Below are 26,884 nucleotides of genomic sequence, written 5' to 3'. Positions count from 1 at the left end.
AACTCCAGTTATATTAAAGACGGCTGCTATATTTTTTTATTATATTCAAATGTGAAATTGTCGCTGAATTGTATTTATTTTCAAAATTATATTATGCAATTGACCATGGATATAAGTTTGTATTTGTCTCTTTTTTTGTGAAAATGCTTGCATTTGCGTTGGGATTATATTGGACTAGCATGAACAGGCAAGCTCCACTGCTCCGGTTCTGGGCCTATGAACAGTACATGTGGAAAGGTAACAGGAAAGAACAAGAAAAAAAATCGATGAACATATAGACCAATCAGGAAATAAACAGTGCTAAGGCTCTGGTTGAGCTGTGTCTTTTGGAAAAACAGCTGTGAGCTGTGGGCTGTGGAAAAGCAGATGTAGGAAAGCAGCTATGAGAAAATCTAAAGGTCATTTGGTTGGAACAGCCGTGAGTGTAGTCTGTGAAAGAAATAATTATAATGCCCCTAAAGGCCTAGGGATTGTTTATATGCAAATTACTCATAAAAACTAATTTGTTCACTAATTTGCACGTAAATGACTATTTTGGAAAAGGAAACATAACTTTTTAAAGTTTTGCATCCATATCTTGACTGTATAGAATAGGTAAAACCGTAGAATAGAAGTGTATTTCTTCTTTTATTTTTCTATAGTAAAACGGCAAGATGACATGGGTGTGGCCTCAGCTCTCTGTCCGCTGGCCCAAAGGAAAAAATATGATAGCGAGAGAGAAAGAAAGAGGTCACGGACGGGAGTACGGAGCGTTCGTCGTCCTCAGCTCGTCCGCCATGGCTGGGTGCGGAAGCTTATAGGGAGCTCGGCACCGGCCGGGAGAAAAGGAATAGAGGCTTGGGGAAGATGGACGATGGCTTGGAGGTGCTCCCCGTCGACCCAATCGAGGTGCGGTGGCCAGACGAAGGAGATCGACGAGGGTGGCTCGTCTCAGCGTAAGAACACAGAAAGCATACAAACTGGAGAGGGGAAGAAGACGAGAGCGTGGCAGGATGGCCTGGCGGCTTGGTGTGGTGGAGGAGGCTGCTCCGGAGCTCGTGCCCGCCGGAAGGGGCTGGAGGGTCTGCGCCCGCGCCGGGGGAAGGCGGGCGCTCGCGCCCGCACCGGAGTCGCCGCCGGCCTGGAGATGCAGGGGAGGAAGAGGGCCGCCACCGGAGTGCCGGAGCCCGCGCCCTCCGCCGTCCGTCGGGGTAGGGAGGGCCTTCGGGGCCGTGCCAGTGCAGGGCGGCGCTCACGCCAGCGCTGGAGCCACCGCCGGAGCCCGTGTGCCAGCCGGAGGGAGCACACACGACGCCCTCGTTTCCTCGCGACGCGTATGGGAAAAGAAGAAGAAACGAATTGGTACATCATAACTGGCAGGTGGGTAAATATTTAGTACAAAAGCGGGTGAAAGCAGGGATACCTGCTTTTAGTTTTATAACAGAGGAAAAGCTGTTTTTTTTGGCAAAAAAGAGATATAACTTTTGAGTCTTTTGGTTAGCTTTTGGATTTTGCAAAAGTTAAAGCAGGTTTAAAAGCCTAATCAAATATGACCTAAACACTGTTTATAGTCATAGACAGTGACCGGGGAGGTGAGGAGGCAGGGATGAGAGATTTACTCCCTCCACTAACTGCACATTTGCCCCTGTTTTTATAAGTTTGTATATTTAGCTAAAAAGTTTAGTTTAGTAAAAGAGGTAAAATTTAAACTACTTTAACTTACTTAGTGGTCTAATAAACTAATGATATATATTTTTTGTGATCAACTACGGAGGGATCAAACCGCTCCCCACCTAGGTTTTGTGGAGTTTGAGTGTTTTTGAACAATTTTTTCTGTATTAGTGTTGGCGCTTCTTAGCGTAGCTACTAGGTTTGTGTCCCTAGCAACTGCGCATAACTTTGGAAGAACTCATATTTTTATTCATAACCAAAGGTCTCTTCTTCCAAGGAGTCAAGCTCTCCAACGTAGCTTTGCCTTGCTCTAAACTACTAAAAGAAAGTAAAGCTACTACTAGAGAGTGAGGGAGTGAGGTGTTGCTCAAGTGGTGTGTGTTGAGAGAGGGGGTACCCCTCTATTTATACAAGGGGGAGAGGCGGTGCTTCGTCTATTCTAGGCGTGAAACCCCAGGCTGCACCACCTCAGCATGGAGGCATGCCACCACCAGAGCAAGGGGTGGCTGAGGAACGCTAGTAGAGGGTCGGGCGCCCCTTGACCATGCCACCTCGCCACCACCTTCGCGTGGCAGGCTTTAGGCTGGGCCTAGAACAGCCCCCGGTGGTGCTTTGCCCATTTTGGATTGAGTTGGTGGGCGTCTCCTTTGTTTCTTTGCGCAAATCAGTGTCAAAAGGCGCCTTTCAGTGATTGTCTCCATATATTTGTGTTTGTGCCCTACCAAATAATGTTCTCCAAATACATGTGAAACTTGGTTAATAATAAATGCATATGTATCTAAGATTGTCAATTTCTCCTCTTTTTTTACCATAGTTGGCAGTCGGATTTGATCATTAATGACCGCCACCAATTGGCTAGGAGGAAGAAGAGGGGTTCTATGGTGCGTTGTGATGAGGACATCACTCCGTCGCATACAAGCCAAGGAGAGGAGGAGGTCCAGCAAGGGCGTCCAATCCATCTTTCTCATGGTGGAGGCCCAGTTCAACTGAAGTTGGAGCCCATCTCGGGTTCCAGGGTCAGTCTGTCAAAAAACTGGTCACACGGGTGCGTCCGGGCTCCGTTTTCGACGATCCACATATGGATGAAAAGCTAATTAGATAAAGAAGCCAATGCAAGTGGTCTCACATTAAAAGCCCTTCAGAATCAATGGAAATCGTTGAAATAAGTCAGCGTCCAGAATCTGTCAGGGTACTGCGACACCGTCTTTTGGTCCGTTGGACCGTGTATCGTGTTTGGGCCCATTAGGGGCGCGTCCAGGGGGTGACGCCCAAGACTCTATATTATACCGCTGTCACTCTCGTTAGGGTTCAGGTTTTGTTTAGTTCTTGATTTCCTTGTGAAACAATAGACGTCGTTTTGCTGCAACTATGCCGATAAGGCCGCTTGCTGTGAACCAGAGCTCATGTTCTTGATCTTGTTCACTTGTGACGATTAGTCATTTCGAATAAAGACTTGAACTCATTCTCATTATCATAAGCCTCATATTTATTTGTAATTTCAGATTACGTTCATCCCATTTTTGTTTGTGTTCTAGATTCGCTTGTAGGAAAGGCTTCTCAACGAGGTCAATCGTATTCGCGTGGTTGATAACCAACAGAGCAGTGGTGTAACGGTTGTGGGGGTCCGAATCAGTCTTGGTTTGAAGCCTAGATCATGAACGTCGAGTCTCCACCAATCGACGCTATCGTATCTATCGGAAGATTGGGCCTTGTCTACATCAAGTGGTATCAGAGACATTATTGCCCGTTAGGTATACTTTTGTTTCCCCTTATAGATTGTTACTATTTTTGTATTACCTATAGTCCACAAAAAGCTAAAAAAATATTCCCTGTCCTATAGCCTCGTTGTGCCGTGCAATTTTATTTCTGTTTCGCGTTGTTGAGTTTGTGTCCTAGGGCAAGTTCTGGTTACTGGTTGTATATCGTTTTTAGTCTAGTTTGTGTCTTTTCCTTTGTTTTTCATCATAATCCATGAACACCTTCAAGTCTTGCTGTGTTTCCTTTGTATCCATCAAACCCTAATCCACATCATCTAGTTTGTTACGCTTATCTTCACTGTTTGCATCTATCCATAGCCGCCGCAACAACTTTTGCGCGCATTGTTCCCATTTTGTCCTCTAATTCAGAGTCAGTTCTCAAAAGTGGTCTAGTTTTCGCATACGAACTCGAATTTCGGCGTTCCATATATCAAAATCGATCAGAACAAAATTTCGGATCTGTTCATCCCCCGCTTTGTTGGGTTCAGAAAATTTTATTTTGGCCAAAAACTGGTCACAAGATACTCTTTTCGTGGTCACAAGCTTTTTGTCAATTTTGAGCACATCTTCTGAATTTTCCATGGGCCATGCCTTTTACTTGTTTAAGCTCATATTTTATGTGGTTACTTCTTTTGTGCTCCTAAGTGAAGAAAAAATATCAAAAAAATAAAAAGAAAAAGTTAAAGAATCCTAAAAAACAACGACAGCCCAAAAATAGAGAAAAAAGATATGAGCAAAAGTGGAACAATATCTAGAGGAGCACATAGAGAGCGCCATTTGAGTTGTGTTTGCGTGTGCTGATTTTCGCCTTGTTCCTAATCATATTCCTGCTGTTCATATTTGTTTCACCATATCACTTGATACATCTGGTACTTGAAACGTGAATAGGCTAGCAACTGAGACAAGTACTCGGGATACTTATTTAGCTTTGCTATTCTGTTATGAATATTGCTATTTCTTGCTACTATATTGTGCCTATCCGAGCTCCACTTTCTTCTAACCAAGTATAGGTTCGCCTTGCAACTGTTACACTCAAGCTATAACGGTGTCACAGTCACCGACCGATTGCACCGCCTGTTGTTTTGGTAAGAACACTTGTAAGACCGTGGTAAGACGCTTGAGAGTTGAGTGCCTTATTTTTTCTTGTCCACAACCTAAGTAGTTGGTAGGGATAATACTATTTGTGTTGTCTTCTCCTTTCTACTAACCATGTCAGGAAAAGTCGGAGGTAGTTGCAAAGGAAACGAGGACCCTCCTACATATTTCAATGACTGTGTTTCCAAGAATGAGCTTCGTGCCGTCCTTGATGACAAGCTTAATGAGATCCTTCAACAAATCCCCAACTTGGCCAGGAGGATTGAAGATGTTGAACAACGACATCCTGAACCATGTCTTGATGATGATGATCTCAAAGGCGAGGATGCTGAGGAGGGTGATGGCGATGCGGAGGCTGAAGCTAAAGCCGAAGCTCGACGTGCTGAGGATGCACGTAACTGTAATCGGTTGAACTTTAACCAACGTGGTATGGGAGGTAATAACCAAGGTAATAATGATCCTTTCTCTAAAACCAAGTTTAAGATACCTTCTTTTTCTGGTTCTGCTGATCCTGAAGCATATTTAGATTGGGAGATGACCGTAGATAAAAAAATTTAGCTCTCATTAAGTACCTGAAGAATATAGAGTTAGACTTGCTACTAGTGAGTTTACTAGTTTTACACTTTTCTGGTGGAATGATATTTGCAATAATGTTAATGCTAATGCTAATGCTAATGCTAATGCTAATGCTAATGCTAATGCTCAAATACCTAAAACTTGGACTATACTTAAACGACGAATGAAATCGAGGTTTGTTCCTCCATATTATCAGCGTGATCTGCGATTAAAACTGCAACGTTTAAATCAAGATAGTAAGAGTGTTGAGGAATATTATCAGGAGTTTTTAATTAGTCTAGCACGTAGTAACATACAAGTGGATGAAATGCATAAGTGTTCTAGATTTTTTGGAGGTTTGCGTCATGAAATACAGGATGTTCTTGACTATAAAGAATGGACTAGATTTCCCCAATTATATCATTATGCTCTGAAAGATAAAAGGGAAGTATAGGGACGACAACCTATGCATTCCACGACTCTGTCTACTCTTTTACGTCCAACCGAGGTGAGTAAATTTTCTAATGTCCAAACATCACCAGCACCTGTAAAGAAGAGTTCTCCTATCACACCTTCTTCCAGTGGATTTGCTACATCTTCCTCTAGCAGCTCTTCTAAAGTTGTTTGCCATCACTGCAAGGCATGGGACATATTGCTAAAGAATGCCCCAGCAAACGCACATATATTGCTACTGATGATGGTGGGTGAAAGCATCTAGGCCCCTAAGTGAATTTCGGTGATTAATGTCAATACAAGATTACTATGACTAACGTGTGTTTTACAGAGGCAATTAAGCTAGGTCATGGTAATGGAGATCGATTGGGCAATTGAGGTTGTCATGCCCCTACGATGAAAATCGTTTTGGTTTTCAAAGGATGGACTACAAGGTTAAGGATAACTAGTTCTAAGTGTCAATTGAAGTTGGAGAGACACTTAGAGTAGTTTAGGACTTTGTTTTTTCCTTTGGCCGTACTATGAAGGGGGGTATGAACGGGTAGCTTGACCTAGTTGAGTCTAGTGAGTTAGGTGTGGTGCACACTTGTTAAAACTAGCTCTAGGTAGCTCCTATGAATGCCTAAGATCCTTTGGAGCAAACTTCATTCACATATAATCGAGAGTTGGAAGTGAATGGAGGGTCAAATACTGACCGGACGCTGGCTCCGGTGCGACCGGACGCTGGCCGCAGGGTCCGGTCAGTTCATTTGACCGTGAAGAACAAGTCTGGTGTGACCGGACGCTGGAAGGTCGTGTGACCGGACGCTGAGGGCCAGCGTCCGATCGACTCCAGTAAGGGTCTAGACTTGAGAAAGTGCGACCGGACGCGTCCGGTCAGTGGTGACCGGACCCTGAGTATCCAGTGTCCAGTCGTTTACAATAAGCATCCAAGAGCGACCGGACACGTCTGGTCAGTGCTGACCAGACCCTGACAGCGTCTGGTCATCACGTGAAAACTGTTGCGCGGGTTGAACTGACCGGAGCGTCCGGTCAAAACGATCGGAGCGTCCGGTCACCCCGCAGAAGCTCATAACGGTTCATTTTTCAGGCTGCCTTATAAATAGAAGCTCCACTCGTGAGTAGAGTAACTTTTGCTCATTCCAACAGCTAAGAAACACGTTTGTGAGTGCCAAGAAGAGCAAGGTCCTAGTGAGGTGTTTGTGATTTGAGAATCCAAGAGTGAAACCTCATTAGTGAATCAAGAGTAGACAAGTGTGCATCCATCTTCTCATTAGGCTTCGCGTGGTCAAGTGAGAGTTCATGCTTGTTACTCTTGGTGATCGCCATCACCTAGACAGCTTGGTGGTGATTGGGAGCTTGGTGATCACCCGGCGGAGCTTGTGGGTGACCCAACTCAAGTTGTGAGCGGCTTTGGGTGATTCGCCGTGATGGAGTGTCGAAGAATCAACCCGTAGAGAACACTTGATCCTTGCGCAGATCAAGGGGGAGCTACACCCTTGCGCGGGTGCTCCAACGAGGACTAGTGGGGAGTGGCGACTCTCCGATACCTCAGCAAAACATCGCCGCGTTCCTTTCTCTCTCTATTTACTTTGAGCACTTACTTTGAGCAATTCAATACTTGTTTTACATCCATAGAATTGCTTGCTAGAGTAAGTTTAGAACATAGGTTGCGAGGTTGTTGTGCATTAGTTTGATATAAACACTTTTCTAGGCACAAGGGGTTATTTGGGTTATCCGTAGGATTTGATTATTGCAAGAAAATTTAGAATTAGCCCAATTCACCCCCCTCTTGGGCATCTTGATCCTTTCAATTGGTATCAGAGCCTCGTGCTCACGTTTTTAAGCCTAACCGCTTAGAGCAAGATGTCTCATGGGGATGGACCTCCTCCTATCTTCGAGGGGGATGATTTTCCATATTGGAAAATTCGCATAGAGGCTTACCTAGAAGCTCTAGATGTTGGAATTCTTAGAGCCGCCTCTCAAGGGTTCCCAACACCTAAGAATGCCGCACAACTTCAAGGCAATGAAGTAAACTATGAAAAATGGAATGCAAAGGCTCGCAACACCATCTTTAGAGGCCTTTGCAAAGATGTGTTCAATCGTGTAAGGAACCACAAAGACGCCCATGCACTATGGTCGGACGTTTGTGCGCTCCATGAGGGAACCAAGAGTGAGCGTGAGGAATGCTATCATCTTGTGATTAAAAAGCTAAATTCTTTTGAGATGCTTCCCAAAGAAAGTGCTAATGAAATGTATTCTCGTTTAAACGTTCTTGTAGAGGAAGTCAATGGGCTTGGACTTACTCAAATGTCACCATCCGACGTTGTGAGAAAGATCTTGAGTGTCCTCCCCATTGACAAATATGGGCACATTGTGACCGTGCTACATCAAGGTGATCTTTCCGCCGCTACACCAACACAAATCTTGGGAAAGATTAATGCTCATGAGATGTACATGCACATCACGCCACAAGATGGCTCATCCTCTACAAAGAAGAAAGAGAAGGACTTAGCATTCAAAGCTAGCCAAGATAAGGGCAAGGCAAGACTTGAGTATGAGAGCTCAAGCGATGAAGATGATGAAGAAAGTCTTGCTCTCATGGTGAAGAAGACTGCCAAGATGCTAAAGAAGCTAAACAAGAGTGGCATCAAGTTTGACGGCAAGAAGAAGAAGTTCTTCACTAGCTCAAGAAGAAAGCCAATCTCCGAGATGGATTGCTACAATTGTGGTGAACTTGGCCACCTAGCTCATCAATGTACAAAGCCCAAGAAAGACAAGTTCAAGAACAAGGGCAAGAAATATGATTCAAGTGATGAAGATGAAAAGAAAAAGAACAAGCCATACAAGAAGAGAGATGGCAAAAAGAGAGACTTCTACAAGAAGAAGAAGAGTGGCAAGGCCTATATTGTCGATGATTGGCTCACGGACATTGATTCATCAAGTGGATCATCCGATGATGAGAGTGACAATGAGAAGGTGGCCGCCATTGCTATTGATCTTGCATCCTCACCACCACCATCGCCATCATCCTCTACACACCTATGCCTTATGGCCAAGGGTGAACGCAAGGTAACTAAGAGTGATGATAGTAGTGATGATGAGCAAGCTAGTGATGATATAGTGATAGCGATGATGATTCACCCACATATGATGATCTTGTCAAAATATTAAGAAAATACACTAAGATCATTAGAAAGAGTAGAGCTACAAATGAAAAACTTGATGCTAAAAATGATTCACTCTTAGCTAAGTGTGATACATTAGAAAAGGCTAATGATGAGCTCAAAGAAACAAATGATTCTATATCATCCAAACTCAAGGAGCTCAAATCTTCTAAGAAAGAGCTTAAAGATAAACATGATAAACTTAAGTGGGTGCACAATGAGCTTATCATTAGTCACAACAAGCTAAAAGATGAATATACAACTCTAAAGATCAATTATGATACCCTTGTTATTGCACAAGAATTCTTACCAAATGAGCCACATGTTGCTACTAACCATGTTGTTAAGATTGATATAGCTACCTCATGTGATGATCTAATTGATGAGAGCATTAAGCATGGATCTAGTAGCAAAGGCAAGCAAGTGGTTGAGTGCAATGACTATGATGAGTATGTTAAGCTCAAGAGTAACCATGAGAAGCTCATGAAAGATCTTGAAGAGATGAAAAGTCACAACACCATTGTGCTAGAAACTCTTGATCATGACAAAGAGTTGATCCTTGAGAATGAGAAGCTCAAAGAAGAAAACAAGAAACTCAAGGAAGAGAAGAACAATGATATTCTCAAGGAAGAGAACAAGAAGCTCAAGATGGAGAAAGAGCATCTCAAGGTGGGATTGAGCAAGTTTGCTAGAGGCAAGCATCTCCAAAGTGAGCTACTCATGAATACCGTCATGAAGATGGATAGAAGTGGCATTGGATATATGGCAAGTGTAGAGAAGAAGAAGGCTCAAGCTCAACACCAACAATCAAAGCCAAAGCTAAAGCCAAAGAGATGTTTTGAGTGTGGACAAGAAGGCCACTTTGCTCATGAGTGTCAAACTCCACCACCACAACCCTTGCCCAAGCATGCTAGACCCTTTGCTTTCAATGCTCACTACATGCTTAGAAAAGATTCTAGTGGAAAGATGAAAGTCATGTTCTTAGGACCCCCTAACAAGAGTAGGCCTAAGAAGATTTGGGTGGCTAAGTCACTTGTTGAGAAGGTGAAGGGCCCTCAACAAGTTTGGATCCCTAAAGCTTGAATCTCTTGTGTGTAGGTGAACTACAAGACCGATGGAAGTCATTGGGTCATTGATAGTGGTTGCACTCAACATATGACCGGTGATCCTCGTATGTTCACCTCACTAGATGAAGAGGTAGATGGACAAGAGAAAATAACATTTGGAGATAATTCAAAAGGCAAGGTTAAAGGATTGGGCAAAGTGGCAATATCAAATGATCATTCCATCTCCAATGTGCTCTATGTCGCTTCATTGAGCTTCAACTTGCTATCCGTTGGGCAATTGTGTGATCTTGGCTTCCAATGCTTATTCACCGAGAAGGAGGTTGTTGTATCCAAGGTAGATGACAATCAAGTGATATTCAATGGATTTAGATACAACAACCTATATCTAGTTGACTTCACCTCCGAAGATGCAAACTTGAAGACTTGCCTATTCACCAAAACAACACTTGGGTGGCTATGGCATAGAAGACTTGCTCATGTTGGGATGAGCTCACTCAAGAAGCTTATGAAGAATGATTTGGTGAAAGGGTTGAAGGATGTGAAGTTTGAGAAGGACAAGCTTTGTAGTGCATGTCAAGCCGGCAAGCAAGTTGCAAACACTCATCCAACCAAAGCTTTCATGTCAACCACAAGAGTGCTAGAACTCCTACACATGGATTTATTTGGACCAACAACATACAAGAGTTTGGGAGAAAATCTCTATTGTCTTGTGATTGTGGATGACTATTCAAGGTATACATGGGTGTTCTTCCTTCATGACAAATCCAAAGTTGCATCTTGTTTCAAGAAGTTTGCCAAGAGAGCTCAAAATGAATTTGAAGTGAAGCTCAAGAAGATAAGAAGTGACAATGGCAAAGAGTTTGACAACACAAACATAGAAGCTTATTGTGATGAAGTTGGAATCAAACATGAAGTCTCCGCAACCTATACTTCTCAACAAAATGGTGTAGTTGAGAGGAAGAACCAGACTTTGATCACTCTTGCAAGGACAATGCTAGATGAGTACAACACCCCCGAAGCTCTATGGGCGGAAGCAATCAACACCGCATGTTATGCATCCAACCGCCTATTTCTTCAAAAGTTCCTTGTCAAGACACCGTATGAGTTGCTCAATGGGAAGAAGCCGGACGTCTCCTTCTTTAGGGTGTTTGGTTGCAAGTGCTACATCTACAAGAAGCGGCAACACCTAGGGAAGTTTCAAAGATGTTGTGATATAGGTTTTCTTGTTGGTTACTCATTGAAGTCCAAAGCATATAGAGTATTTAATCATGCCATCGGCTTAGTTGAAGAAACATATGATGTGGAATTTGATGAATCTAATGGCTCCCAAGGAGCACATGAGAATCTTGATGATGTAGGTGATGAACCATTGAGGGAGGCTATGAAGAATATTCCGGTGGGAGACATCAAGCCAAAAGATGATGAAGATGATGTACAAGTCATTAACCAACCTTCTTCATCAAATGTACCACAAGATGGTAAAAAAGATGGGAGAGTGGAAAACGAAGATACTCATATCTCTCATGAGCAAATGGTGGTACAAGCACAAGATGTTGATGCTCCACAACCTCCTCCTCAAGTGGTCAATAGAAGAAACACACCTCTCCTACAAGATCATCCATAAGATCTCATCATAGGGAGTCCATCAAAGGGTGTGATGACTCGATCTCAAAAACTTACTTCATTTATTGCTCATCACTCTTTTGTCTCTTGCTATGAGCCTACCAAGGTAGAAGAAGCTCTTAAAGATCCAGATTTGGATCAATGCCATGCATGAAGAGTTGAACAACTTCACTCGCAACGAAGTTTGGACTCTTGAAGAGCGACCAAAAGGTGCAAGAGTCATTGGAACGAAGTGGGTGTTCCGCAACAAGCAAGATGATCAAGGTGTTGTTGTGAGGAACAAGGCAAGACTAGTTGCAAAGGGGTTCTCTCAAGTTGAAGGTTTGGATTTTGGAGAGACCTTTGCACCGGTTGCAAGATTAGAAGCCATCCGTATCCTTCTTGCATATGCATCACATCATGAAATGAAACTATATCAAATGGATGTGAAAAGTGCTTTTTTAAATGGTTTTATAAATGAACTAGTCTATGTTGATCAACCGCCCGGGTTTGAAGACCCTAGATATCCTAATCATGTTTATAGGTTGTCCAAGGCACTATATGGGCTTAAGCAAGCCCCAAGAGCTTGGTATGAGCGCCTTCGGGACTTCCTCATTGAGAAGGGCTTCACCATTGGGAAGGTCGACACCACACTATTCACCAAGAAGCTTGATGGGCATATCTTCATTTGTCAAGTATATGTTGATGATATCATCTTTGGATCATCAAATGAAGACTCATGCAAAGAATTTGGTGAATTGATGTCGAAGGAGTTCGAGATGTCAATGATTAGTGAGCTTATATTCTTTCTTGGTTTTCAAGTCAAGCAAATGAAAGAAGGCATCTTCATCTCTCAAGAGAAATACACAAAAGATCTTCTCAAGAGATTCAAGATGGATGAATGTAAGCCAATCAAGACACCAATGCCTATAAATGGACATCTCGATCTAGATGAGGGAGGTAACTCGGTTGATCAAACTCTCTACCGTTCTATGATTGGTAGCTTGTTATATTTAACCGCATCTAGGCCCGACATCATGTTTAGTATGTGTATGTGTGCTAGATTTCAAGCTAGTCCTAAGGAAACTCATTTAATTGCTATAAAAAGAATCCTTAGGTATCTTAAGCACACACCAAGCATTGGCCTTTGGTATCCCAAAGGAGCTTTATTTGAATTAATTGGCTATTCCGATTCAGATTATGCTGGATGCAAAGTTGATAGAAAGAGCACATCCGGAGGGTGCCATTTGCTTAGTAGATCACTTGTGTCTTGGTCCTCCAAGAAACAAAATAGTGTGGCTTTGTCCACCGCCGAAGTGGAATACATTGCCGCGGGTGCTTGTTGTGCACAAATATTATACATGAAACAAACTTTGCTAGACTATGGAGTAGTTCTAGAGAAAGTACCTCTTTTGTGCGACAATGAAAGTACGGTAAAACTTGCAAATAATCTGGTTCAACACTCTTGCACCAAGCATATAGATATCCACCATCACTTTCTAAGAGATCATGTGGCTAAAAATGATATATCACTCGAAAGTGTAAGATCCGAAGATCAATTATCGGATATCTTCACTAAACCGCTAGATGAGGCTACATTTTGTAGATTGCGGAATGAGCTCAATGTACTTGATTTTAGCAACTTCACAAAAAATTAAGCTTGTGTTGTCCCTTGCATTCATTGTAATATACAACATGTTTAGTTTGTGGCAATGCATATAGGGCTTGTCTAACATGGTTAAGATAACCGCCCAAAAGCGTGTGAAGAAGCTTAACCTTGGATCAAACTTGACAAGCGACTAGATTTACTTACAAGTAGTGCATATGCATGGATGTTGTTTTGTCATTTTGTTCCATTTGCCCTCTTGTTGCCTATTTTCTTAAAAAAATTATAGCCTAAGGCAAAATATTTTGAAAAATATGAGGGTTTGAGAGAGGTCACTCACATCAGTCCCAATTGGTGTTTATTTGGATCTTATTCAAGTTGGGACTTGATTGGGAATAGGCAGCGCGAAGGAAGGTCGAAGGTTTGCTGGAAAAAGGTGCACCGGACGCTACACCGGACGCTGCTGTCCAGTGTCCGGTCAGTTCACAGGAGGTGAACTGCTGATGAAGGAGTGACCGGACGCTGCGCCTGTGCGTCCGGTCAGGAAGGGTTCAGCATCTGGTCGATCAAAGGAAGACCAAGTTGTACTGATCGGACCCTGCCTACGTCCGGTCATGGACCACCAGACGCGTTCGGTCCCGATTCCAGAGGATTTGGACCTCTCTCGAATCGACCGGACGCTGGGTGGTAGCGTTCAGTCACTATCACCGGAGCGTCCGGTCAGTGGATCTCGTGCATTTTCAGGACTCTTTTCCGTTTCCTTCTCTGTTGCGCTTTGGATCCTCATATAACCGTGGCTTCGTGTTCCTTCTCCTTGACCTAACCCGCGCCGCCTAATCCCCGTGACCTAGCCCGAGCCGCCGCCTACACCGCTCGCAAGCCGCGCGTCGCCGTGCCCCTACCTCGCCGTGCCACCGTGACCCTGTGCTGGCCACCTTGCGCCCGCGCCGTCGTGCTACTGCCTCGCCGCGCCACTGCAACACCGCACCAGCCACCTCGCGCCCAAGCTCGCCGCGCCACCATCCAGCTAAGCTCTGCCCGAGCCTTCCAGCGCGCCACCTCGACACCAAGCCACCCAAGCTGAGCCCGCTGAGATCTTTGGCGCCATTGTCGAGCCTGCTGATCATCTCACGCCATGTGCCCTAGCCCTACCATCTCCTCTCGGTAAGGTTAGCCCCTTGTTTCAATTTCAAATTGCGTAGATCAATTTGTAATCCAATACACTGATTCCCCATTACATTCAGGACTTTTGACCTAACCCTAGCTCATTTCCGAGGATCCCCACGTGACATCTTATCTTTTCTCGGATCACTGATCGTCAGGTTGAAAGCCATTCGATTCAAATTTGCATCTACATTGCTTTCTCTGTTAGGGTTTCGCATCTATTAGCAATATGATATTTATTTGTATATCCATCTATTCTATCGTGCAGCGAGTTGGTTCCGTTGTGGTTCTTGTGGCAGTTGGCAGTCAACTCGAAGCCAAGCTCGCGAGTAAGGATCAGCGGCAGTTCACCATCTTGTCTGTTCAGATGGCTCGCACCAAAAACGTTGGTGGTGGCCCAAGTGATGATGATCGGAGGCCCCCACCTTGCCAGCCAGCCGGATCTAAGGGCAAGTCAACCAAGCAGGTGACATCCAAGAAGCGGAAGTACCCCGACGCAGAGACAGCGAGAGCAGCAGCTGTTGTAGAGGCCACAGAGCGTGCCGAGAGAGGTGGTGCCCGCAGCGGAGTTGTCATTGTAGATCAGCCAGTTTCACCAGCAGTCAGAGCTGCGATTGAGGAGGTTGAGCATCGTCATGGTAGTCCAGCTGGGACTACCACGTTTGCAGGACGACGGGTTGCCATTGAGGAGGGTCCGTCAGCACAGCAGCAACCCCCACCAGCAGAGCCTCAGCCAGCCCAGGAGACTCAAGAGGGTCCGAAGACCGAGCTAGCACCTCAGCTATGCCGCTCGAGTCGTACCAGTGCTATAGTTCCATCGAGGCTAGTTACATAGCGCAGAGGTTCACGTCCTCCGCCCAGACCTCAGGGTTCGCCTCTAGTGGTTCACCTCGACTTGAGGGCCGCCATCGCCAGATAGGTTCAGTAGCTGCGATTTGTTGAGTTTGAGGTTTGGTTTCCTCCGAGGAGGGATGAGAGAGCAGCTGAGGGGTTCTACATGCCACTGCAGGAGGATTTCTATAATGCTTATCTCAACAGTGGGGCAGTGTTCAGATCTCAGAGAGTCTGTCAGATAGAGTCTATTGTGGCAGCAGCCAGAGAGAGCATTTGGCCATACTTGTTGTATTTGCCAGGACTGGCAGATTTGATTGGACAGACGGGGATATATGTACCATCTTGGGTTCGTCAGTTTTATGCTTCACTCTTCATCGATCCACATCACAGATTCATTCACTTTGCCTTCAAAGGCAAAGACTACAGAGTGACGAGTGGCAGAGCCAGAGAGATACTGAGGCTACAGGAGTAGCCTGTCAAGATGCATGAGGTCTGTTATGGACAGCAGGAGCCTCCCAGGCATCCTCATGGAGGGTTGGTGCCCCCTACAGATTTAGTGCGACATTGCTTCAAGGAGCCGTTTGGAGAGGGATCGAGCAGGAACCCCAGTGACTTGACTCCTATAGCGAGGGTACTAGAGGCCATCATCAGGAGGACACTGCTTCCTAGGTTGGGATACAGAGAGGGCCTGACTCACTTACAGCTCTGGCTTCTCAATGCCATCATGCAGCAGACATTATTTGATATCTGGGATCTCCTGCTTTCAGAGATGGAGGACACAATAGCTGAGGGATTCAAGGGTCGTAGGCAGCTTCCCTATGCTCACTGGATCACGTTCCTCATCCGTAGAGTAGTGCTTGATAAGCCCCCTAGCATGATGGATGAGTATACAGGTGCCACCATGGAGTTCCTAGATTACAACCTATCACAGAGGATCAGACACACCACTCCTCAGGCACCCAGACAGCCTAGCCGTTGTCCCGACGTGCCAAAGTCCGCAGCTCAGCAGGATGAGATCATCAAAGGGATTGCAGCCACTGAGGAGGAGGAGCTAGAGGCACAGTAGGAGGTGAGCGAGTACAGTGACAGCTCTGACGATGACTACCAGCCTATACCTCAGATGCCTCCATGCAGACACGATGCAGAGGCTGGTAGCTCTAGTTCTGCTCCACCTGCTCCGCAGATAGACCCTGCTCTCATTGCTATTCTTGAGCGGATGCAGCAGGATCAGACACGACAGGCACAGGAGACAGCTACCAACTTCGCACAGTTTCAGGCTCGTCAGGACGAGTTTCAGCGACAGCAGCAGCTCCTTCAGCACCAGTAGTTACTTATGCAGCAGCAGCTCAATGGATTCATGTAGCATGTAGTGACAGCCATTGGGGTCCCACTGCCACAGCCTTCGCCCCAGCTTGCACAGCCTCCTACCACTTCGATGACTCTAGCAGTACAGCTCAGTGGGATCCAGAATTAGGGATAGCCTCCAGCTCAGTTTGCTTCACCGCCTATACAGGTGTCCCAGTGGTTAGCCTCACCCGTGGTAGCCCCGCAGTTCACTCCACTTCAGACGGGCTTCACACCAGAGCAGTCTTCCTCGCTATTTGTGCCTGAGACGTTAGTCTCCAGGAGTCTTGGAGCATCCTTCAGCGAGTTGACCGGCATGCCTACTCCACCTCATATGCACACCGTCGGTCCATCTATAGTAGCTCCAGCCACAGTGACTACTCAGAGGCTCCCCTCGTCTATCACCTCGTCAGATCCTACGACAGACATACTAGCAGCTTCATAGGCAGCACCAGCCCCGGCTCAGACCCAGACCGCTTCAGCAATACTTCCTGCCACAGAGGGTTAGTTAGTTCAAAGCTTAGGGTTAGATGATGATGGTGCCTAGTTCTAGCTTGCCCCACGTTCTTCAATGCCCGGCTCATCCACTGCAGCCTCGCCCTAGGTTTTGGTGTTTGATGCCAAAGGGGGAGAGGGTGTTCGAGTATGTAGTCTCAGGGGGAGCTACATTTAAGGGGAGCTAGTTATATAGTATTAGCTTATTATATACATTTGGAGTTTAATTTGTGTGATACACTATTACTTATGCATTCGTGTGTTTACTTTCATGCATACTATTATATATATGTGATAGTGCTATCTACGTGATTGTGATATTTGACATGTGTGATTTCTACTTTGCATTATCTATATGTCATATCACTTGTGATGCTCATTTGCTTTTGCTTCCGCGTTTATCCTTCAAAGCAAATGAGCTTTGTTACTTGTACTCATGCTTATTTCATATCCCTTGAGTACATTGTGTTGGCTTGGGTCATATAAGCTTAACTAACTCTTTTGTTCTTATCAACAAAAGCTTATATGAACCAAGCCCGTCAAAAACCTCACTCCATAACATACTCAAGGTGGTATTGTCATCAATCACCAAAAAGGGGGAGATTGAAAGCATCTAGGCCCCTAAGTGGATTTCGATGATTAATGTCAATACAAGATTACTATGACTAACGTGTGTTTTGCAGAGGCAATTAAGCTAGGTCATGGTAATGGAGATCGATTGGGCAATTGAGGTTGTCATGCCCCTATGATGGAAATCATTTCGGTTTTCAAAGGATGGACGACAAGGTTAAGGATAACTAGTTCTAAGTGTCAATTGAAGTTGGAGAGACACTTAGAGTAGTTTAGGACTTTGTTTTTTCCTTTGGCCATACTATGAAGGGGGGTATGAATGGGTAGCTTGACCTAGTTGAGTCTAGTGAGTTAGGTGTGGTGCACACTTGTTAAAACTAGCTCTAGGTAGCTCCTATGAATGCCTAAGATCCTTTGGAGCAAACTTCATTCACATATGATCGAGAGTTGGAAGCGAATGGAGGGTCAAATACTGACCGGACGCTGGCTCCGGTGCGACCGGACGCTGGCCGCAGGGTCCGGTCAGTTCATTTGACCGTGAAGAACAAGTCTGGTGTGACCGGACGCTGGAAGGTCGTGTGACCGGACACTGAGGGCCAGCATCCGGTCGACTCCAGTAAGGGTCCAGACTTGAGAAAGTGCGACCGGACGCGTCCGGTCAGTGGTGACCGGACCCTGAGTATCCAGCGTCCGGTCGTTTACAGTAAGCGTCCAAGAGCGACCGGACGCGTCCGGTCAGTGCTGACCAAACCCTGACAGCGTCCGATCATCACGTGAAAACTGTTGCGCGGGTTGAACTGACCGGAGCGTCCGGTCAAAACGATCGGAGCGTCCAGTCACCCCGCAGAAGCTCATAACGGTTCGTTTTTCAGGCTGCCTTATAAATAGAAGCTCCACTCGTGAGTGAAGTCACTTTTGCTCATTCCAACAGCTGAGAAACATGTTTGTGAGTGCCAAGAAGAGCAAGGTCCTAGTGAGGTGTTTGTGATTTGAGAATCCAAGAGTGAAACCTCATTAGTGAATCAAGAGTAGACAAGTGTGCATCCATCTTCTCATTAGGCTTCGCGTGGTCAAGTGAGAGTTCGTGCTTGTTACTCTTGGTGATCGCCATCACCTAGACGGCTTGGTGGTGATTGGGAGCTTGGTGATCACCCGGCGGAGCTTGTGGGTGACCCAACTCAAGTTGTGAGCGGCTTTGGGTGATTCGCTGTGACGGAGTGTCGAAGAATCAACCAGTAGAGAGCACTTGATCCTTGCGCGGATCAAGGGGGAGCTACACCCTTGCGCGGGTGCTCCAACGAGGACTAGTGGGGAGTGGCGACTCTCCGATACCTCAGCAAAACATCGCCGCGTTCCTTTCTCTCTCTATTTACTTTGAGCACTTACTTTGAGTATTTACTTTGAGCAATTCAATACTTATTTTACATCCATAGAATTGCTTGCTAGAGTAAGTTTGGAACATAGGTTGCGAGGTTGTTGTGCATTAGTTTGATATAAACACTTTTCTAGGCACAAGGGGTTATTTGGGCTATCCGTAGGATTTGATTATTGCAAGAAAATTTACAATTAGCCCAATTCATCTTTCTCATGGTGGAGGCCCAGTCCAACTGAAGTTGGAGCCCATCTCGGGTTCCATGACCAGCCTATCATAAACTGGTCACACAGACACGTCTAGGCTTCATTTTCGACGATCCACATATGGATGGAAATCTAATTAGATAAGGAAGCCAATGCAAGTGGTCTCACGTCAAAAGCCTTTTGGAATCAATGAGAATCGTTGAAACAATCAGCATCCAGAATCTGCTAGGGTGCTGCGACACCGTCTTTTGGTCTGTTGGACCGTGTATCGTGTTTGGGTCCATTAGGGGCACGTCTAGGGGGTGACGCCCTAGACTCTATATTATACTGCTGTCACTCTCATTAGGATTTGGGTTTTGTTTAGTTCTTGATTTCCTTGTGAAACAACAGACGTCGTTTTGCTGTAACTATGCCACCAAGGCCGCTTGCTGTGAACCAGAGCCCATGTTCTTGATCTTGTTCGCCTTTGACAATTAGTCCTTTCGAATAAAGACTTGAACTCCTTCTCGTTGTCATAAACCTCATTTATTTTTAATTTCAGATTGCGTTCATCCCGTTCTTGCTTGTGTTCTCGATTCACTTGTAGAAAAGCCTTCTCGGCGAGGTCAATCGCGTTCGCGTTCGCATTCGGCAAGTACCCCGGCCCTTCCTTTTTTCGCCGAACTCGTCCTCCCATGCATGTCCCTACCTTTGAGTCAGCATGTTCCCTGCAGGAGCGCGGTGCCACGCCGATGGCCACCCATGGTCGCTGCATGACCGAACGTCGTCACGCACACGAGTAGCGCACACACACCGGTCCCAAGAAAACCAAGGCGGTACCTTTCATGGCTGCCGCCATTGTGGCAACTCACTAGCATGCTGGCACGCTCAAGCACGAGCATGGCGGCTCCACGAGAACACACACCGAGCCCTTGGGCCTTTCACCAAGCACCTGCGAGGGACGCCACCATCGTTCTTGTGTACATGCCTTGCGCTCGCCCGTAACCATGGCCCCGTGCTACTCAGCCACGAACACTGCATGAGCCATCGCACGGCGTCCGGCACCAGCATCGACACGCACACGTGCCGATGCAACCTCGGACACCTGCACAGGAATGGCTTAGTCGCCTCATCGCTCACGTTCACCTTGGCCCTGGTCTCGCCCGACGCATGACTATTGGAACCGGTGGTGGCCAACGAGTTCTCGATCTTGGAGCTAGCTTGCACAGGTCCTAGGCCCACCGGAGCTGATAACATATAAGGCCTTTGGGTCTTACTCAATAAAAAAGACTAGCCTGATAGGTAGAGGTTCTTCCACCTTATACATTGTGCTCCCGCATCATTGCTACACGATGTGGGACTAAATCCAACACCTTAACCGGCTTAGGCCCCATCTTTCCTCGCCTGTGGCCAACCACGACCATGGCAAATGACCATGGGACCGTTGCATGCCATTATGGTAGCAACCGCACATGCACTGACCCAAAAACCCCAGTCTTGGCACAGCCTCGCCGTTCAGAGCTCCTGGCCGCCGCCTCACCATCTCCGCGCTCCACCGTCATGCACACATGAGACCGCTCGAGCCTGCGTGGCTCCGATGCCGCCATCGAGCACGAGCCTCCGCCTATGGCCAAGGCCAACACCTAGTCACTGTTGAAACCAGTGGTGACCATCGAGTTCTTGGTCTTGGTGCTGGCTTGCAGCCAGTCCGGCTCGTTACGAGCCCGCACTCCCACAGGTCCCAGTTCCATCGAAGCTAACAACATATAAGGTCTTTGTGCCTTACTCAACCTAAAAGACTAGCTTAATAGGTTAAACTGTAACCCACCTTACATGTTGTTCTCCCCCACCATCGATATTCGATGTGGGACTAAACCCCAATAATCTCTCTCATAGTCACATATCGGGGTGACGCTCAGTGTTGGAACCGGTGGTGACCACTGAGTTCTCGCTCTTGAAGCTGGCTTGCAGTCGGCCCGGCTTGTTACGAGCCTGCACTCACATAGGTTCCAGGTCCACCGGAGCTGACAACATATAAAGTCATGGGCCTTACTCAACCCAAAATACTAGCCTGATAGGTGGGGGTTCTCTGGCCTTATATGTTGTGCTCCTCCAATATCGCTACACGATGTGGGACTAAACCTTAACCATCTCACTCTTAGTCACACATCGAGATACATCCGCCATATGTGACGCTCGAGATTTTTTATGGGGTTTAACTTTTTTTTAACTATGGGCTCACGATATCAATCGTTAGGACCACCAAATTCTAACCATCGGTGTCGTGAGCCTGTAATAAAAAAAAAGTTAAACCGGATAAAAAAATTGTCTAGCGTCACCCAGCCGCGTCGCGCTCACACCGCCAGGTGTTGGTACTCGTGGAGCGGTGAGCACACGTTCACACCGCCACCCAGCCGCGTCGCTCTCGCGGCTCGCCTCCATCCGCCGCCCCGCCGCGGCGCCAGCAGCCTGTGGAGGCCAAACTGCCCGCGCCCTCCTTAACTCCGACTCCAGCTCTGCTTCCCCATCTCGCTCTGGCTCCTCCTGCCCCGGCTCATGCGCAGGTCAGCAACCTACATCCAGTTCCGGTCTGCACTTAATCTGGTTCACTTTGTTGAATCTATGAATGCCAATGTCTCATGCTCACCACCTGTTTGTGAAAATGCTTATAGAAAGTGTCACTCTAGATCATCTCCAATATCTCCAGTGGTTAGGATAAGGAGTATGCGCCCATCACCATGGAATTGTATATTGCAATTATTATTTTGTACAGGTCAAATCGTGCTTCTGGTTTTAGATATTTATTCTGGATTTGTATATTTAGTGCTTCTGGTTATCTTCTGGTTTTGTTCCAGTGCTAACAATACCGAGGCTGAATTAATATTGAGTAAATTGATGGTTATGTTCCATTTGTTTTTTCTTTCTTACTGTGATAAATATTGATATAGTTCATTATTAGATCAAAATGTATCTTCCTCAATGTTCTCAACTGAAAAAGGAAAAAAAATATTGTTCTCAATTTTTCACCACTAGTTATGGCGTCCGGTTGGAGGGGTTTCAATCTTCCTCAATATTCCTAAATTACACTTGAAGTTTAGAACCATTTCTGACATATCATTGTTCATGACTGTTGGGACAGACGCTAGGGGATAATATCATCGACTATAGCTTATTTCTGAAAATTGTACACATGTTCATTACTCTGGAATTGGATCCTAGTGAAACTTCATGAGGCTATGCCAGGCAGGAGATACAACAGATATGTGTAGCTTTTGCACAGGCTGCATTTGGTGAGACATTCTCAGCCAGTTCCTGACAATTACTTCTGATTCTTACATTTATGAATGTCACTGACATGTCCGCAATATATAATTTGGTGGATGGAAAGGACCTGCACATAGATAGAATGTCTAGTAATGTTTATAGGTTGCCAATTTCCTGCCACTGTTTTGACCCATTCTTCCTTTTAGTCAATCAGATATTGTCTCCACCTATGCATGTACAGGTAGTGTAGCAAGTAGCGGCATCAGACAAACACTTTTTGTTCAGAAATGCCTGTATTCTGGGCATAGGTCTGTTAGTCCTTGATTCAAGACACAAGGCTAACCCTTTTATTTAGGAATGTTTCTGACATTTATTTAGGAAGTTCAAAATAAACACAAGGCTGGAGCTCGTGTTACTTGCAGTTCTTAACTGAATGCATGTATACATAGGCTATTGAATAGAATATTGCTATGTTTGATTGCTCCTTGTGTACAATATTTTCTCATAGGAGAATGTTTATCCCTACTCTAAATCTATAGTGAATTTGTCTATGATTGCCTAACTGTTCTGTTTTCTGGATACAAGCATTAGATTACTGCAGTTTGCTCCCTTTGCAGTTAGAAACCAACAGTTTGGCTGCACAACTGTTTGAAGCCCCAGTGCTAATTATTGTTACATCCTTTTATTGTCAGGTACTTGGAACAGATGGACTGAATGCTTATCTGAACAAGTACAGAATTGAGCTTGACCCTCAGATCAAAGCCATTGTTGGAAGGTAGAGTATAACACTGCTCACTAGACTTTTGATGCAAAGTCTGTAAAATAAATTTGTGGCGTGGCTTCGGAGAATGCATATGCTGTGGAGAGCTGCTATATCTTTATCATGTTCTTTTAAAAATGCCAGAAGAAGAAATTGATGCCATGGTGTCGGTGTTTCGGACCGGGGGGTCCTCAACCAACCAGTGAATTTGTTCTGCGTACTCCCGATTCCGGATGGTGATGCAAAGAGACACAAGGTTTATACTGGTTCAGGCAATCGAGGCCCTACGTCTAGTCTGAGAGGTCGATCTTGTATTCCTTGCACCGAAGTGCTCGTAGTAGGGGGGTTACAAGCTAAGGGAGAGAGGGAGCTGGTCCCAGGTCTCGGCAGGGTGTCGTGCGGGCCGCTTGAGGCGTTGCTCTCAGGCGGCAGGGATGTGCGCGTGTGTGTGTGTTACAAGGTGTTCTCCTTCCGTCCCTCAAAACGGCCGAAGTCCTCTCCTTTTATAGCCTGAAGGGAGGACAAGGATGGTACATGAGCTAACTTATACGGTGTCGTGTGAACAGAGGCAGCGTGTCCGGGCCCTGTAGTCTGTTCCTGTGGCGGCGTGGTCGTCGGAGTGGTCCGTCCTTGGAGCACTGGAGCGGCGTGGTCGTCCCATCAGATTCTGTGCGTCGTGGGAACCCCGGGACTGCCTCGGAGTGGGTGTGGTGGTGAATGTGCAAGCCACTGTGGACGGACTGTGCGCGAGCCAAGACTTGGTCGGTGCCGAGGCTGCACCGCGGTGGAGAGGTCTCGGCAGGCGCGAACCCCAAGATCGCCGAGACCTTGGTGTACAGTGCCGAGGCCTCGAGCGGGCGGCTGATCGTGGGCACAGCGTTAGGACACAGTGGCCGGTAATCCCCGCCGTACCCTGTCCCAGCCGGTATGGCGCTGATCGTGGCCACAGTGTTAGGACACAGTGGCCGGTAATCCCCGCTGTGCCCTGTCCTGGCCGGTATGGCGCTGATGCGACCTCGGGTCGCGTCGGCCATTCTGTGGCGTTGAGCCGTCGTCCGGCTGAGATTGCGGGAGTTGTTAAGCATTAATGAGACATGACGTGTTGTCTGGAGGGTCGGTCGAGGCGGGGGGTGACGGGCTGCGGACGACCCGGCCTCGGGCGACACGGAGAATGAGGTCTCGCGCGAGACGGAGAATGAGGCCTCGCGCGAGACGGAGATCGGGCTCCTTGCCGAGGCCTCCCGCGATACGGAGAATGCACCCCCTGCCGAGGCCTTCCGTGGAGAGCCTCGGGCGAGGCGGAGACGGCGCTCCCTGCCGAGGCCTTCCCTGGGGAGCCTCGCGCGAGGCGGAGTTTGTGTCAGGATGCCGAGACCTCCTGCTCGAGGCTCGAGGCGAGGAGGAGGAGGACCCAGTGGGCCCGATCATGGCAGGTGAGGGGCCCATGGCTTACCTTCTAGCTTTATTTTTTAGATGGGACTTTAGCGACCCATTTGATGTTTGCTTGGGGTACCCCGTTCTAAGGTACTCGACAGTAGCCCCCGAGCCTCGGGGGGAGTGCGTGCACTCTCCCTGAGGGTTTGCCGCGGCTGGGTTTATACCTGCTCCGTAGGAGTTGGGGTTTGTTTTTTGAGGTTCCGGTGGGTGCGCGCGAGCGCACCCGCCGGGTGTAGCCCCCGAGCCCCTAGAGGAGTGAAGTTACTCTTCCAGGGGCTTTCTCCATTTTCACGTTTGAGTGATTAGTTCTTATTGCATTTGCCGAGCCCATAAGCGCAAGTTCGGGTTGCAGGGGTCTCGGCGAGGTTGCAGGAAAAAGCCCTCTAGCCTCCGCACGGAGCGAGAGGTTCGCCAGGGGCCCCCTGACTTTGGGTATGACCCTCACGCTTCCTTTTGCTCGGAAGGAGGGGTGGAATGTGCCAGGCTACCCTCGATGGGCGCGAGCGTGGACACTTCCGGTGAGCTATTATCGGGTAGTCCGAGTGGAGGCCCAAGCCCCGTTCGCTAGGGGATGGCTAGCGGTCCAGAGACGCACTCCAATAGTACCAGAGGGTTTCTCTAGTGGGTGCTGAGGCCGTTCGCTGGGCCTCGGTGGCTCGATGCCTCCCTACGGTGGGATCCCATTCGGATACTTCCCTGCCGGTCTCGGACACGACTTAGGACGCCCCGAGCGACTGTTCGCTCGGGCCTAGGCCATTCGTAGGCTCGCCCCGAAGTCGTCCCTGACTCTGTTGCCCTGGGGGCGGCTGTCGAAAACCTCTTGGAGGCCCAGCCTTCGAACCCCTGGACCGTAACGGGCTCGGTGCCCTTTATCGTGTTTTGTAATGAAACCTCTAGCATGGCCTTGAACCGTTTGTCTTGGTCTTTGGGTGCAAGAGGAGCCCCCGAGCCTCCGCCTGGAGCAAGAGGGCGGTCGGGGGTCCCCTGACTTTTTCATCTACCCCTCACATATCCTTTTCGTTCGGACGAAGGGTTTGTTTGCCGAGCCCATTCTGGTCTCGGCAAGGTTGTAGGAAGAGCCCCTAGCCTCCGCGCAGAGCTAGAGGGCCGTCGGGAGTTCCCCTGACTTTTTATATGCCCCTCGCGCGTGAGGGTTTGTTTGCCGAGGCCCCTTTTGGGCGCGGGCCCGAGTTGTGGGGTCTTGGCGTATTTGTAGGAAGAGCCCCGTAGCCTCTGCACAGGGTGAGAGGGCCGTCAGGAACTCCCCTGTCTTTTTGTATGACCCTCACGCTTCCTTTTCGCTCGGAAGGAGGGCTTGTTTTGCCGAGCCCCTTTGAGTGCGAGCTGGGGTCGCTGGGTCTCGGCAAGGTTGCAGGAAGAGCCCCCTAGCCTCTGCATAAAACGAGAAGGCCGTCGGGGGTTCCCCTGACTTTTTGTGCGACCCTCGCGCTTCCTTTTCGCTTGAAAGGAGGGGTGGAATGTGTCTCGCTACCCTCGATGGGCACAAGCGGTGGCACTTCCGGTGAGCTATTATCGGGTAGTCCGAGTGGAGGCCCGTACCTCGTTCGCTAGGGGACGTCTAGTGGTGCAGAGACACACTCCAAGAGTACTAGAGGATGTCTCTAGTGGGTGCCAAGGCCGTTCGCTAGGCCTCGGTGGCTCGGTGCCTCCCTACGGTGGGATCCCATTCGGAGACTTTCCTCCGGTCTCGGACACAACTTTGGGCATCCCAAGCGTTTCGCTTGCTTGGGCCTTGGCCCCGTATGGGCTCGCCCACGGTCGTCCCTGACTCTGTTACCCTAGGGCGGCTGTCGAAACCCTTTGGGGCCCAGCCTTCGAACCCCTAGATCATAATAGGTTCAGAGCCCGGTTCCTTCATACGAAAGGAATAGGCCGCGGGGAATATCTTCCCTATTGGCTCGACAGCGGGTGGTGCACCTTTTGAGGCGGTTTCATGGGGAGGCGAAATGACGCCTGCTGCCGTAGTGGCCAAGCATGACGTGGTGGATGGGACATAACTGTCCTCGCATTTAATGCGGGAGATGTGGGCGCGTGGGCCAATGAAATTGGCTCGTGGTTAACTATGCCAGACGGGGGGAAAACTTCCCTGATTTCATCACCCTTTCGTTTCACCTCCTTCCTACATAAATACCCGAGGAGTCTTGCCCCTCCTTGTCTTACCTTGCCTGCATTAGCGCCGCCTTCGTCGAGCCGTCGCTAGAGCAGCGGGTGCCGAGAAGAAGAGGAGAGAAGAGCGAGCCTAGGGAGAAAGCGAGAAAAAAGCGAGAGCATGGGAGGGAGAGAAGAAACTCACCGCTGCACCTGATTCCTCCATCGCACCCATGGCCGGCGACATCGTCGTTGTTGAGGCGGACCCCTGGGATCCGTCGGACATCACCGAGGAGATGCTCTAGTCGCTTGTCGACGGTAGTCTCCTTCGCCCGATGACAGACCCCACTAGGCCAGAGTGGATTGCTCCGTACGGCGAGCCAGAGCCGAGGCCTCAA

The 26,884-nt window shown here is 47.7% G+C and overlaps 1 long non-coding RNA gene across 1 annotated transcript in view; it reads left to right on the top strand.

The window, feature by feature from the left end:
- Positions 1 to 21,335: 21,335 nt before the first annotated feature.
- The window catches only part of LOC136485726 (uncharacterized), a 15,523-nt gene continuing 9,974 nt past the window's right edge, over positions 21,336 to 26,884 (top strand). The window contains exons 1-3 of the long non-coding RNA XR_010766531.1: positions 21,336 to 21,480; positions 22,056 to 22,206; positions 22,873 to 22,955. This is a non-coding gene — a long non-coding RNA (uncharacterized lncRNA). The remainder of the gene's footprint in view (positions 21,481 to 22,055; positions 22,207 to 22,872; positions 22,956 to 26,884) is intronic.

Source organism: Miscanthus floridulus, chromosome 10 (assembly GCF_019320115.1).
Source record: "Miscanthus floridulus cultivar M001 chromosome 10, ASM1932011v1, whole genome shotgun sequence".
In the NCBI taxonomy this organism is placed as follows: domain Eukaryota; kingdom Viridiplantae; phylum Streptophyta; class Magnoliopsida; order Poales; family Poaceae; genus Miscanthus; species Miscanthus floridulus.
The sequence above is the reverse complement of the archived record's forward strand: the minus strand, read 5'-3'. Positions and strand labels throughout refer to the sequence as shown.